Genomic DNA, 14,328 nt, shown 5'->3' with positions numbered 1-14,328 from the left:
TGGCGGCCTTCATCCCGCTATGGTGACCGGCGAGATTACGGCCGCTGTGGCGGGATAAAGCCAACAGTGGCCAGTCCCTTAGCACCAAAAATTTTCCTTTCCTTAAATTTTAGTCTTACACTGACTATCTTTCGCAAATCTAATTCATATTTCACTTATTGCAGGCTTTCTAAATGGTAGGACAAAACGACGAACACTTACCTTTCATCCGGTTTCCCGATGCTGCAAGTTGGGAAAGGCATCATGATCACCGTAACATGGAGTTCTGTTGCGAGAGAGGTTTCGTGCTGCACAAGCTAGAGGAGAAGGAGCCTGTCTTCTATTCTCGTTTGGTAGAGTTTGGGTAGATCCCGCTGACTGAGGCTCCCCCAGATGCACGTTCCACTTGGGTGAGGGAGTTTTATGCCATCCTCCCCACCATCCGCTGGGATGACTTCTATTCTGTCATCTGTGTTCAGGGAGTCGACATCCCTTTGAATGCCACCGCTATTAATGATGCATTATAGGTGTCGGAGGTCCCGAACCATGAGTATGAGGACAGGGTAAGGGAGATGGATCTGGAGTGGCTGAGAGACACTCTTGTCGAGCCTACGCACCGAGTTCGGGTTCACTGGGCTACTGCCGAGGGTATTACTAGCACAGATTGGTCACCCGATGCTAAGAGGTAGCTACACTTAGTGACTAGGAGGATTCGCCCGTCAAGCAACCGTACCGACGTGACCTATCCCCGTGCATTGGTGGTGGCGTGCGCCATACAGGGCATCTGGCTAAATGTAAGGGCATAGATTATTTCAGAGTGGAAGATGTTCTATCGGGGTAACAATAAGGCTTTATTTCTTCCCAGTCTTATCACTGCCTTGTGCAAGCGGGCGAGAGTGCCACTATTCGATGTTGATGAGGTACTTCTTATGGATCCCCCGCTTCACCCTCTTTTGGTTAGGACAGGTTCTACTTCTCGAAGCAAAAAGAGGAGGACTTGCAGGACTATCCGCGGTAAGGCGGCTGCTAATTTGGACGACGAGGCACGGCCTGAGAAGGATCTAGCAGCCGTTAGGGAGAGATTGGGGAATGCTTATGCTGACTTCACTCCTCTTCTACCCAGCACTGCCCTAGAGGTCGAGATGCTCCTTCGCCAGCTACACCAGGAGAGGAGGAAGTGTCTGGAAAGGGATCGTCTAATGGGTCAGATGTGGAAGACCATTAAGGCCATCTTTACTTGTGTGGCCCTCGGCAAGAAAATTCCCCGACTCAAGCCACAGGACTATAAGGAGTTCTCTATTTTGAATGAGGCTTGGTCTGGCGTGGTACCCCAGAGGACCTTGACTCCAACGTGGACACCACCCAGTCTGAGGGTTCTTGATCTGACTTGTTAGTTCGCCCTTTTTGGCTTATAATTTAGGAAAGACCTTGTTTTTATATTTTGACTCTCTTATGTTTTTGGTAGCACATAGATGCTTGATTTGCTATCTGATGCAGCCTTTTATTTTATCTTACGGTTTTTATAATCTACTACTTTTGTTGCTGAACACTGATAGGCTGGTAGGGGTGAATTCGGATACCATTCGAGGTTTGAAATTGTGGTTAGGAAAAATAGGGGAACAGGATGAGGTTTTGCCTCGCCTCATCCCGTCTTGGCGGGATTCTTCCGCTCCGGCAGCATCGCCCTGGCGGGAATAATCCTGCCCCAGCGGCCTACCCGGAACCTGAACCTCTGCTAAGATTTTTCTGGGGTTTTCTACCTTTTCTAAATTTTGCCAAAGTTCCCAGCTTTACTTAGTATGTTTAGAATAATTTTCATAAATGGATAGTCGTGGCCTACCCTCTAGTCAATCCCACGATACACAAGTCAAATCATTCTCGTTGATTCAGCACCACCACTCACACATCCACAAGATACACCCCAACATTACAACTCGCATAATTTACACCAACTAGCCAACACATTGCACATAATCAGGTTCAGTCACACATTTATAGTACACGAAATCACATCATCACGTTCAACAAGTTCAACTTTACATTCACAGTTAATTCCATCGACAAGAATGCATTCACAGATTCCAAGACACAACGCACAAACAATTTCAAATTATTAGTTAATTTTTTCGATAGATGACCATTACTGGCCATCTATGTCTTTTACAGCCCCTAGGGCTAGATACCAATTGGAACCTTCCCAGTTCCAATTAACTTGTTGGTGTCACTTCAGTCGTATCAACGACATCTAGGTAACTTCGTTGAGATACTAACTGGAATCGAGAGATACCAATTGGACTCAACTCATACCACAAGAGATACTCACAAGAAAGGAGAGAATAAGTGGAACAACTTCCTAGAATGTTTTCTAGCCACTTGTGGATTAGATGTGGACGTCAACATACCAATCCATAGGAGTCTAGTCCATATTTTGCTCTGGTACTGGGAGACAGGTAACCTAGGCTCTAATGCCAATTTGTCATGACCCAACCCATCTGGTCGTGCGGGCACCTACATATTACCACCTAAGTAGGAGAACCCTTTTACACCAATAATTAAACATGCGGAAATTTAATAAAAACGAAGGAAATATACTGAAAAAATTTCATAAGTAAGAAATTTTAACCCAACTTTAGTTATGACTAACAAAATAATTTAACACCCCCAGGGATCTAGTCTAAACATGTACAAGAGCTACTAAGAGTACAACTGGACAAATAAACAAAGACACAGGTTTCACCATGCAGAAGGAAAGATAGAAGCCGTTGAAGAATCCATTCATCTTCACCTAAAGAAACATCACCAAACCTACCTCCAGACTATGTCAAAAGACATAGCAAGAGTAGTATCACTACAAAACACGCGTACTGGTAGGCATCATCGGTCAACCCGATGCCCACCGCATAACATAAGAAACCAACTAGTAAGATCATGAAATAAACCATGCGCTTGTCCACCTTTACTCTCTCTTGGAAACACCTCTAATATGCACTAGCACCCTGAGTACTTTTTCAATCAATCCCACTTACTGGATTCTTGATCATAGCTTAACCATTCTAAACACATAAGAAAGTTCCCAAGTACAACCACCGCCAAATCAACTAACCGTACACGTCCTACCTTACTTCCTTGTCACATTACCAACCATAGTCACATAATATAATGATTCAAGCTTTCTTAACACTAACCCAATCTCTTTCCCCCAAGGTGAAATCCACCTAAGCTTTTTCCATCACATTTACTATCTCTACTCTCGCCAGTACTACCCACGAACAACCAACTATAAATTGTCATAATACATGTCCACTAAGTACAACATATACAAACCAATATAACACTATACTCGCAAGTGTATATCAAGCATATACAATATTGTCAACAAGCACACGAACAACTCACATTTTATACCACATCATTGGTCCTCTCATGGAACCCAAACCCAATATCATTAGACTGCCGGAACGTGGCAACCGATCCAAGTTAGAGTGCCAGAACATGGCAACCGATCGCAGGGTTATGCCAAAACGTGGCAACCGATCCCATATTTATGCCGAAACATGGCAATCTGATCCAAGTTAGTTATGCTGAAACGTGGCAACCGATCACAATCACACACCACAATCACAAATACAAGTATATCTTCAAGATCATGCATTTAAGTCATGATTTTATGGCAATCATCATTCATCTATCTCATTTACAACAAGTGTGATCAACATTGCAACATTCATATACATATACAAGTATCATAATGAAGCAAGAACAAACGTACATCACACAAACGTAGAATCACAACTATCACTTAGGAATTACTCCTCAATCCCTATGACATATATAATAATTGACCATACTCTACCCTAGTTCATCATTAGGGTTTCTTATTAGGGTTTAATAACAATTCATCATAATTCCTCAATTTCATCACTTCAATTTATCGGATGTAGGATATATTCATAAATCTAGTTCCACTACTGATTTCATATCCTTATTCTTGACCCAATTATATCCATGATAGCAATTCTTGGGTTCCTAACAATTCACCAATTCCTCCTCACAAGGCTACTTTGAATTCTAGGGATTATTCATGAAGATTACTTGGTGCATGAAGGTCTACACACAGCCCTACCATTAATTTACATATATTACGTAGTAAGCACAGATTTATAACTACTCAATTATAAAAACCTAGGCTACCTGGGCGCCAAGCAGTTGTACAGAGTTTTGGCTTCGATTTCGGTGTTTCGGGCTTCGCAATGGTGGATTTGGCCAAGAATCTGCAAGATTTCACCATCCTCACACTAGAAATCTCCCTCTCCTCCCTTCTCAAGCTTAGAGCAGCTTTTTGGGGGTTTCTAGGGTGTTTTACGACTTATTTAGGTATTTTAAGAAGACAGAGAAAATAGGATTTCTCGTAAATTATGATCTACCTCTCTAATCCCCCCCGCCCTGGCGCCAGCATACCTTGTTGTGGCACCTCCGCCCTAGCGGTACCTGACCCGCTCTGGCGAGACAATGGCCCAGATTTTTCCCAAATTTTCGTCTCTCTTAATTAACGACGATTCGGGTCGTTAAACCTGCATGCAACACAAATTTAAGAATAGTTTTATTTAGTTGAACATATATTTGAAAACCAAAAGTATTATTAAGAAAATTATATAAGAAAAGTTTAGTTAGAGTCATTATTATATTTTGATTCATATATAAAATAACTACAAAAACTACCTGCATTGACCATTTCATCAACACTTGTGTCAACTTTACGGTTCAAGACTGATTGCTCTACATCAATCTGAATAAAGCAACTGTCATACTTATATTTGAACATGAACACAAGATCTTCCACATGTTTTTCAATATACGAATTTGACCCTCCAACAATAATTGGAACAAATTAAATCTTCAAAAAAAAATTATGTAGACGATGGACTTCAAACAGAAATCTTCGGCCGTGAAGTCAGAATCTGGCTAAATTTCACCTAAAAAATTATGAAACAAAAGAACTGTCAATTAATATTCACATTAAAATAAATGAATCACAAAAAAAGGTCTTTTTTGAATATGTAAACCTATCAAATAGTGTTGTAAACCTTGTTTTTTAGTGTATATGATATTGTTGGTCACGATTTCAAGTCCCTTATATACTTGCATTTTTTCCGAGGTCATTATTTCTCCTCAAAAATGGGTGGCAAGGTCAACAGAGAGACGATATTTTCCCGTTCCAGTTGCTCCCATTTTGAACACCACTTTCTTATTGTTGAACTTGTTGTTGTTGATGATGAAAGTATTCATTTTAGCTACACATAAAATAAAATCATAAAACTAATTAGTTTAAATTAGTAAATAATCTCATGAAAACAACTAATGCATACACTCATACATTAAAAAATCTTATAAATATAAAGTTAATAAGTAGAAACCTTGCTTGAGATGTAATAAACTATGTAAAAGAATATATTTTTCTTGATGGTGGTTATGTAAGAGATTGCATTGAACATTTATAGTAAAATGTATTTGTGGACTAATTAATTGGCATACCATATTCAGAAATACTGATATCTTTTAGGATAAGATCAATGACTTTTGAAAAATGTATATATATGTCAACAGGAATTTTGGTAATGAAAAGTAAATAATATTAGGATAAAGTTATCAAATGTACATTGTTTGGAGATTGCATATAACTGGACATTTATAGTAAAAATGTGATTATGAACTTATGAATTGGTATATACCAAATTTTAAAAAAAAATCATATCTTTTAGGATAAGAATAATACTTGAAAAAAATCTGCAGATACGTCAGCTTGAATTTGGGTGATTAGGTTTAAATAATTTAGGATGAAGTTTCTAGATGCACATTGTTATGAGATAACATACAAGATTGACGGAAATATGGATTTCAAAAGGATTGTAAAAAGAACTCAATAATATTTCTCAAGGAATATATTCAAGTGATAATGCGTCAATTCATACACTATTTAACAACATGTCATAAGTGTTAAGTCTAATTCAATTAGAAGGGAACGAACAATTATCGATAACTATTTCAATTACAATTATTTATATTTACTTGTGCATCATTTAATAATAGATAAATGTTTTATTGAATGAAGCTTACATCATCGTGATTGAATTAGGTAGAATATATTTCCATAAATGATCCTTACAGATAGATTGCAAATTTATCATTTTCTCTTCTTTTTCTATGTAACAATTTGTAATATGGAGTTAAGAATTTTATTCTTTCAAATTTTTTAAGGTTGGAATCTTCCCAAACATTTATAGTCATTTGTTTTTTCACTCTATTACCTTGACATTAAGAATGATCTAATGTAATCGTGTAAGTACGTATTTATATTAATATATATTAAATATTAAAGACTTGGACTTGGACTTGGCGTTTGGGCTTGTATCGGACCTTAAAATACATATTTTTATAAAGCTTAAATATTTTCTCTATAAATAACAATGTTTTTACAGACAAGAATAGTATATTTATATATATATGTGTGTGTGTGTGTGTGTGTGTAGTTTGATACAAACTGTACAAAATAGGTCAAAAATAAAATGACCAAGAGACAAAATAACACAAGATATGATAGAGATAATGATAGTTTATGTACACTCAATAATAATATAGTGATCATCATTTTTGAGAAATCTTTTCACATTATCTAGGCATGGTTGCAAAACAGTATTCCTCCATGCTTCGTCAACAACTTCTTTTCTATCTTCTTTGAAAATGTCAGTAACAATATTATGATGCACCGACCACATTTTCTCATTTATTAATTGTTGAATCTTGTCAAGTTGGTTATAAATTAATATACGAGTATTACGCTTGATACTTGATATTGAAGCTTGAAGAATTACCTTCTTTGATTCATCATTTTCGTCTATATTTTTTACTTCCCTTTAATATCTGGCCATTTCAGGGACACCAATGGACTGTCGGATTCCTTTGGTGTAATATGCATCTGGAATGAAAATTTGTCTCACCTCATCCACCAGCCCTGCATTCAACATAAATTTAAGAATAATTTTATTTAGTTGAACATATATTTGAAAACCAAGAGTATTATTAAGAAAACTATATAAGAAAAGTTTTCGTTAGAGTCACTATTATATTTAAATTCAAATATAAAATAATTACAAAAACTACCTGCATTGACCATTTCATCAACCCTCGTGTCAACTCTACGGTTCAAGACTGATTGCTCTACATCAATCCAAAGAAAGCAATTGTCATACTTATATTTGAACATGAACACAGGGTCTTCCACAAATTTTTCAATATACGAATTTGACTCTCCAACAATAATTGGAATACATTGAGTCTTCAAACAATTTTCTATGTAGACAATGGACTTCATATGGAAATCTTCGGCCGTGAAGTTTCAATCTGGCTCAATTTCACCTAAAAAATTATGAAACAAAATAAATGTCAATTAATATTCACATTAAAATAAATGAATGCCAAAAATATATTTTTTGAATATGTATACATAGCAAATAGTGTCGTACACCTTGTTTCTCAGCACGTGTGATCTTGTTGGTCACGATTTCAAGTCCCTTATAAACTTGCATTTTGTCCGAGTAGATTATTTCTCCTCGAAAATGGTTGGCAAGGTCAACAGAGAGAGGAGGCATTCTCATTCTTGTTGATCCCATTATGAACACCACTTTCTTCTTGTTGAACTTGTTGTTGTTGTTGATGAAAGTATTCATTTTAGCTACACATAAAATAAAATCATAATAATAAGTAGTTTAAAATAGTAAATAATCTCATGAAAACCACTCATGCATACACTCATACATTAAAAAATCTTTTAAATATAAAGTTAATAAGTAGAAACCTTGCTTGAGATGTAATAAACTATGTAATAGAGTATATTTTTCTTGATGGGGGTTATGAAAGAGATTACATTGAGCATTTAGAGTTAAATATATTTGTGGACTTATTAATTGGCATACCATATTCAGAAATACTGATATCTTTTAGTATAAGATCAATGACTTTTCAAAAATGTGTAGATGTATGACAATTGGAATTTTGGTAATGACAAGTAAATAATTTTAGGATAAAGTTATCAAATGTACATTGTTTGGAGATCGCATATAACTGGGCATTTATAGTTCAAATGTGATTATGAACTTATGAATTGGTATATACCAAATTTTAAATAAAAATCACATCTTTTAGGATAAGAATAATACTTGAAAAAAATCTGCAGATACGTCAGCTTGAATTTGGGTGATTAGGTTTAAATAATTTAGGATGAAGTTTCTAGATGCACATTGTTATGAGATCACATACAAGATTGACGAAAATATGGATTTCAAAAGGATTGTAAAAATAACTCAATAATATTTCTCAAGGAATACATTCAAGTGATAATGCGTCAATGCATACACTATTTAACAACACGTTATAAGTTCTAAGTCTAATTCAATTAGAAGGGAAGGAACAATTATCGATAACTATTTCGATTACAATTATTTATATTTACTTGTCCAGCATGCAATAATAGATAAATGTTTTATAGAATGAAGCTTCCATCATCGTGATTGAATTAGATAGAATATATTTTCTTAAATGATCCTTACCGATAGATTGCAAATTTATTATTTTCTCTTATTTGTCTAAGTAACAATTTTAAATTTGGAGTTAAGAATTTTATTCTTTAAAATTCTTTAAGATTATAATATTCCCAAACATTTATAGTCATTTATTTTTTCACTCTATTACCTTGACATTAAGAATGATCTCATGTAATTGTGTAAATACGTATTTATATTAATGTATATTAAAGATCAAAGACTTGGACTTGGACTTGGACTTGGACTTGGACTTGGACTTGGACTTGGACTTGGCGCTTGGGCTTAGATCGGACCTTAAAATAGATATTTTTATAAAGCTTAATTATTTTCTCTTTAAATAACAATGTTTTTATTGACAAGAATAGTATATATATATATGTACTTCGATACAAACTGTACAAAATAGGTCAAAAATTAAAGTGACCAAGAGACAAAATAACACAGGATAGAGATAATGATAGTTTATGTACACTCAATAATAATATTGTGATCATCATTTTTAAGAAAACTTATCACAATATCTAGGTGTGGTTGCAAAACAGTATTCCTCCATGCTTCGTCAACATCTTCTTTTCTATCTTCTTTGAAAATGGCAGTAGCTAAAATATGATGCACCGACAACATTTTCTCATTTATTAATCGTTGAATCTTGTCAAGTTGATTACAAATTAATATACGAGTATTACGCTTGATACTTGAAATTGAAGCTTGAAGAATCATCTTCTTTGATTCATCATCTCCATCAATATTTTTTTCTTCCCTTAAATATCTGGCCATTCCAAGGACACCAATGGACCGTAGGATTCCTTTGGTGTAATCTGCATCTGAAATTAAATTTTGCCGCACCTCATCCACCAGCCCTGCATGCAACATAAATTTAAGAATAGTTTTATTTAGGTGAACATATATTTGAAAACCAAAAGTATTATTAAGAACACTATATAAGAAAACTTTTAGTTAGAGTCATTATTATATTTTGATTCATATATAAAATAACTACAAAAACTACCTGCATTGACCATTTCATCAACCCTCGTGTCAACTCTTGCTCTACATCAATCCAAATAAAGCAACTGCCATACTTATAATTGAACATGAACACAGGAACTTCCACAAGTTTTTCAATATACGAATTTGATCCTCCAACAATAATCGGAACACATTGAGTCTTCAAAAAAATTTCTGTGTAGACAATGGACTTTAGATTGAAATCTTCGGCCGTAAAGATGGAATTTTGCTCAATTTCACCTAAAAATTTGTGAAACAAAATAATTGTCAATTAATATTCACATTAAAATAAAGGAATGACAAAAAAATATCTTTTTCAAAAATGTATACCTAGCAAATAGTGTCGTACAAATTGTTTCTCAGCGTGTGTGATCTTGTTGGTCACGATTTCAAGTCCCTTATATACTTGTATTTTGTCCAAGTTAATTATTTCTCCTCGAAAATGGGTGGCAAGGTCAACAGAGAGACAAGATTTTCCCATTCATGTTGCTCCCATTATGAACAGCACTTTATTCTTGTTGAACTTGTTGTTGTTGTTGATGAAAGTGTTCATTTTAGCTACACATAAAATAAAATTATAATAATAATTAGTTTTAAATAGTAAATAATCTCATGAAAACCACTCATGCATACACTCATACATTAAAAAATCTTATAAATATAAAGTTAAGAAGTAGAAACCTTGCTTGAGATGTAATAAACTATGTAAAGGAATATATTTTTCTTGATGATGGTTATGAAAGAGATTGCATTGAGAATTTATAGTAAAATGTATTTGTGGTCTTATTAATTATCATACCATATTCAGAAATACTGATATCTTTTAGGATAAGATCAATTACTTTTGAAAACTGTATAGATATGTCAACTAGAATTTTGGTAATAACAAGTAAATAATTTTAGGATAAAGTTATCAAATGTACATTGTTTGGAGATCGCATATAACTGGGCATTTATAGTAAAAATGTGATTATGAACTTATGAATTGGTATATTCCAAATTTTAAAAATAAAATCATATCTTTTAGGATAAGAATAATTATTGAAAAAAACCTACATGTACATCAGCTTGAATTTGGGTGATTCGGCTTAAATAAATTTAGGATGAAGTTTTTAGATGCACATTGTTATGAGATCACATACAAGATTGACGAAAATATGGATTTCAAAAGGATTGTAAAAAGAACTCAATAATACTTCTGAAGGAATACACTCAAGTGATAATGTGTCAATTCATACACTATTTAACAACACGTCATAAGTGCTAAGTCTAATTCAATTAGAAGGGAAGGAACAATTATCGATAATTATTTCAATTATTTATATTTACTTGTGCAGCATGTAATAGGCTTGCTTATGTTAGTTCGGGGTTGTACCCCTTTTTCTTAGACTTGTTGCACTTTAGATGTTTTGGTACAATGACTTTCAGGTTCTAGGGGTTGTTCTTGCGCATTAGTTTGGTTAGTTTTATTTAAACCTTTGGAGTTTGTGGGAACTCTGCATAAATTCTACATTTAAACCTGCTGCCATATCTTTAAATGTCTAGCTTTGGGGTTAGTTGGCTAGTAGTAATGGTTCTCCCACCGGAGGGTTGGTGTGGGTGCAAATCATGGCTGTTTGGGTCTTGAAAAAATTGGTTACATAGCCTTAGGTTCGTTGATCTCATTGTACCAAAACGAGTCTAGTAGAGTCTTGTGGAACGGTACGAAGACGTCTATACTTTTCTTCGAGGGGCTATAGGAATTTAGGAAAAACTCTTTCTTTCTACTCATTTCGTGCTATGACTTGAATCCAATTGGTATCTAGGTGATACAAATTGGTATCTGAATTCCTTCACTCTATGTCGCATCTGATTAGTAATTGAGTTGTAAAGGTGGTAAAAACAACACCAACAATAGAAAATGTGTCCTTGGAAATAGGTATGTATCTCTGACTCACTGTGGGCCTGTAATGACCAGAGACAAACATGAGGTTTGTATTAGGTTCTCAAGGTTGAAACCTTCATTTTTCATGGGTACTGAATCTAAAGATTCTTAGGATTCCCTTGTTGACTGTCATGAGTTGCTTCATAAGATGAATATAGTTGAGAGGTTTGGGGTTGAGTTTGTGACATACCAGTTCAAGGGAGACAACAAAATGTGGTGGTGGTCTCATGTTGAGTGTCGACTAGTAAATGCACTATTCATGACTTGGGAAACATTTGATAGCTATTTGTATGGAGAAGTCTATACCCTGAACTTTGAGGGATAGGAGGAGAGATAAGTTCCTGAATATAGAGCAACATAATGTATTTGTTGCAACCTTTAAGGCAAAGGATCGTGTTTTATCAAAATATGGTACTCCACTTTGTTTCAGTCTAGAAGAGAAAAGTTGTCGTGTTGTGAAGTGATTAAGGTCAGACTTACACATTCGAGCTTATAGGTGACAACATTCAAGAATTTTTGTAAGGGATGATTGGATAATGAACACCATTACTTTGGATAATGCATTGGTATTATTGTCATAATATGTATGAGTTGCTTAGTAAAGGATGAAATGATGTTACGACAATTGAAGTTAGAATCTCTACTGTGATTTCCTAGATTGAGTGTACATCAAAGAGGGTCATGATACGACTACTACAATAGCAGCAATGCTTACTTGGTTAAGTTATTAAGTGTGTTACAATTGTGGAGAACTTGGAAATATGAGGAGGAAATCAGCAAGACCATGGAGGCCGGAGAAATAGTAATGTAGGTAGGGGAGCTGTGACGCCAGGCAAGGAGGTTACCTGTCAAGATGACAGGGATCAGTTTTATGCTTTTCCAGGTAAGACCGAGGCTGAGGTGTCTGATGCAGTGGTCACATGTGTTATTCTTGTCTGTGACCGAATGGCTACTGTCTTGTTTACTCCAGGTTCTACTTATTCGTATATGACAGTTCAATTTGCCTTGAGAATTGATGTGGTTTGTGATATACTTGATGCCTCCATCCATATTTCTACCTAGTTTGAGAGTGTGTCATAGTCACCCGTGTGTATCGTGCTTGCCCTATCTTGTTTATGGGTTTTCAAACTTGAGCTGATTTGGTTATTTTAGATATGACTGACTTTGATATAATCTTAGGCATGACTTGATTGTCCCCTTATTATAATATGTTAAATTGTAATACTAAATTTTTGACTCCAGAGATCCCCAGTGGGGAAAGGTTAGTGGGAAGGGGTGTACAAGCCTAAGCCAGCTAAGGTCATATCCTCCATTCAGGCTAGGAAACTTGTGGGGCAGGGATGTTTGGCATATTTGGCTCATGTTCGGGATGTTAAGGTTGAGTTTCCCTCTATTGAATCTATTCATGTAGTATCTGAGATTAAGGAAGTGTTTCCTACCAATTCGTTTGGTATGCTTCCGGATAGAGATATAGATTTTTGCATTGACTTGGAACAGGATACTCTCCCCATTTCCATCCCTCCTTATCGCATGGCTCCGGTAGAATTGAGAGAGCTTAAGGCTCAAATCCAGGAGCTTCTTGATAAAGGTTTCGTATGTCCTAGTGCTTCCCCGTGGGGTGCTCCTGTCTTGTTTGTTAAGAAGAAGGATGGTAGTATGAGGACTGGTGCTTTTATCTTGAGCTATAAAGGAGTGGATTGATGCCAGAATGATAAGCTTATGGATAAAGAAAGTCCCATTGAGTGTACTTGGGTGAAGAAAATTGAAGATTTTAGTAAGAAAGTGTGTATAAAATTGGGCTAGTCCTTTGAATTTGATGAGTATACCTGAGTTTGAGGTGTCATGTCGATGAAAAGGTTGACTTTGTGGTGATAGTCAGAGCTGACTAAGCATAATGGTAATAAGAGTTCGTGATGGATTGTGATGGGATGCAACTATATAATAAGATTGTGGGTAAAGCAAATTTTGTATAGTAATTACGACTTGCGAGTATCTAAGGTTGAGTTTTTCTAATATTTGGTGAGTAACGTGGTTGTATGGAAAGTTTTAAGAGATGGTAGGACACCCCTCGAATCGAATTTAAAGGAGCTAGAGTCATAATGGAGAAAAAATATAGTGGGATGTAGTACAGCCTTTAGAGAGAGGCGAGAGAAAGAATATTTTATTTGATTGCAAAGGCTAGAGAGGTATCTTCAGAGGGGTAGATAATTGAGTTCAGAGACGCGTGAATTCATTTGTTGTTGTGGCTATGGTAATAGTGTCATGAATCCATCAGATTAGTTAAAAACTATTGGAAAAGACTTGAGGAAGGAGTGTACAAACATTAGCTCGAGTGTGATGATAAGTGCTTTGATTTTGTTTTTGAGTTTAGTAATGAGTACGATTGAATATTTAGCGAAGGATATTGTAAGATCGATGGAGATGCGATCAATGATAAGCAAAGATCCGTGAATTCATAAAAATCTTCAAGGTACAAGCTAATGTTGATAGATAAGGGATTGTGTTATATGATTGAATTTACAGTTCAGATTTTTCATTGTAAATCTACATTTGTGGTGATATATTTGTGAAGGTATGAATTGGCATTGTGAGAAATGATCAATTGTATCTGGTATTGAGCATTTGAAAGGACTTACACCTGGGTTGAGTTGAAAAAATTATTACTGTTGATTATTAAGTACCTAAGAAAGGTTTTCAATTAAAAGACTTGGTTTATAGTAAGGTAAATGATCGGAGTGTTCATGATGATTATTAGTATAGAAAGTGTGGACTTGAGTGGAATAATGTGAAGAGTATGTGGAGTCAACTCAATGGAAAGAA

This window comes from Solanum stenotomum, chromosome 1, assembly GCF_019186545.1.
Source record: "Solanum stenotomum isolate F172 chromosome 1, ASM1918654v1, whole genome shotgun sequence".
Classification (NCBI taxonomy): Eukaryota; Viridiplantae; Streptophyta; class Magnoliopsida; order Solanales; family Solanaceae; genus Solanum; species Solanum stenotomum.
Note: the sequence above shows the minus strand (reverse complement) of the source record.